The sequence below is a fragment of the Schistocerca gregaria genome, chromosome 10 (genome assembly GCF_023897955.1).
Source record: "Schistocerca gregaria isolate iqSchGreg1 chromosome 10, iqSchGreg1.2, whole genome shotgun sequence".
In the NCBI taxonomy this organism is placed as follows: Eukaryota; Metazoa; Arthropoda; class Insecta; order Orthoptera; family Acrididae; genus Schistocerca; species Schistocerca gregaria.
Window position 1 is genome coordinate 105,430,702 of NC_064929.1, and position 1,866 is coordinate 105,432,567.

The window sequence follows — 1,866 nt, forward strand, 5'->3', positions numbered from 1 at the left end:
GGGGGGGCGGGCGTAGCTCAGATGGTAGAGCGCTTGCTTACTATGCGAGATGTACTGGGATCAATACCCAGTGCCTCTAGAATTTCTAACACACCTACATGCGCACCTTGATATGCAAGTGGAATAATTCACAGCCAGCAGATGTGTCTAGGAAGATACAAGCTTGCGCCGAGCTCACGTAAATCCCACTGCACATTCCTATTCTTTGCGTGCAGTCAGCTGCTACTGGTGTTGCTAGTTGTGACTGCTGATAACAGATGCCGTAGCAATCAATACATGGAGTGAGTTGTATGTTTTGCGATAGTCTGTCTCTGACAAGCAAGAAAAGGTGACATAGGTGCGAACACAGGAAGCTGGCAGACCCTCGCTGCCTGCAGACACCGAGCAGCCACACTAGGAGGGCGGCCTAAGCCGTAGGCGAAATGTGCTCATTCGATTTGGCGCAACGTCGAACTATAAATAATGCTGTCACTAGCGTGAGCGTTGCGTGAGCGTCGTGGAAAGTCGGAAAAGTCGGCTGCGAGGGTGAGTGCCAAGTTTGGGGAGCGTTTCGTAGTATGTGCAGTGCAATGGAGACGCGGAAACTTGTTGTGGCCCAGTGTTTTGCAGTTGGACGACAACATTGGTACACAGTAGTAAAGAGCGAGGCACTGAGTTGGCATGAATAATGGAGTGCACAATGGGGCTCGAGATGTGTTTGTTACCTCAGGTGCTGTATGATTGTCGACAAGGACTGAAAACGGAGCAATTTGTGACGGCTCTTTCAATTTAAGACGTTAAAAACAGACGGAATTTGCATTTGTAATACCAGAGCATCGAAACTACTTGGAACTTTTGTGTATATGAACGGGTCCGCGCCTTTGTACTCTGCTCCCTTCACCGCTACAAACCAACCAACCATCGTGTCAGTGCGCATCTGAGTCGCAAAGAATGGGGAATAGCGCAGTTTGCTCGTGCATGGGGCGTAGCTCAGTTGGTAGAGCGTTCGCTTGGCGTGTGAAAGGTCCAGGGTTCAAGTCACGGCGCCTCAATTTTTTGTGGTCAGTGCATGGTAAGTGTTGGTCGCGGCGAACCTAAAGGCACGCAAGATGTTGCAAAGCCAGCGTCACAGTCTGATATGATGTATACTGACGTAAGGAGAGCAAGATGTAAGTGTGGGGACCGGCTGTTATCGAGGTGTCATCGAGTGCAGATCTGTCTTAGGTATCGCGGCTTAACCTCATTTAAGTATAGAGGGTGGACAACACGTTGGTCTTACTCAGAGCGGTGTCCGAATTCTATTTTCGACGTTATACGTGCCACTTTCATTGTGGCCAACTACGATTCGATACAGAATGCACGAAACCTGAAAGACACCCTAACGGATACATAGAGAGTAGTGTTTGTCTGCTGAATAATGGGAGTGCAAGGGTCTGTGTCGTCTATATGGCTGTATGTAGCACCATTAGTCTTCGGGTGGGCGGTCGTAGCTCAGATGGTAGATCGCTCGCTTAGTATGCGAGAGGTACTGGGATCAATACCCAGTGCCTCCAGAATTTTTAACACACCTACATGCGCACCTTGATATGCAAGTGGAATAATTCACAACCAGCAGATGTGTCTAGGAAGATAGAAGCGAATGATTAGCATCCACAATTGACAAGCGTGCTGTTATTAGTGCCCAGGAAGCTTCCTCCTCCCACGCCTACACTTAATTTAGAAACAGTACAAGTGTTCCCGTAAGATTCTCAAGCCTATGTCGGAAAGATCTGCCTTGCGCCGAGTTCACGTAAATCCCACTGCACATTCCTATTCTTTGCGTGCAGTCAGCTGCTACCGGTGTTGCTAGTTGTGACTGCTGATAACAGATGCCGTAGCAATCAATTC

The 1,866-nt window shown here is 48.7% G+C and overlaps 1 non-coding gene across 1 annotated transcript; it reads left to right on the forward strand.

Annotated features, from left to right (window-relative positions):
- The first annotated feature begins 958 nt into the window (after positions 1–958).
- On the forward strand, positions 959–1,031 carry Trnaa-ggc (transfer RNA alanine (anticodon GGC)). The gene has a single exon. It is a non-coding gene; the product is annotated as a tRNA-Ala (tRNA).
- The last annotated feature ends 835 nt before the right edge of the window (positions 1,032–1,866 follow it).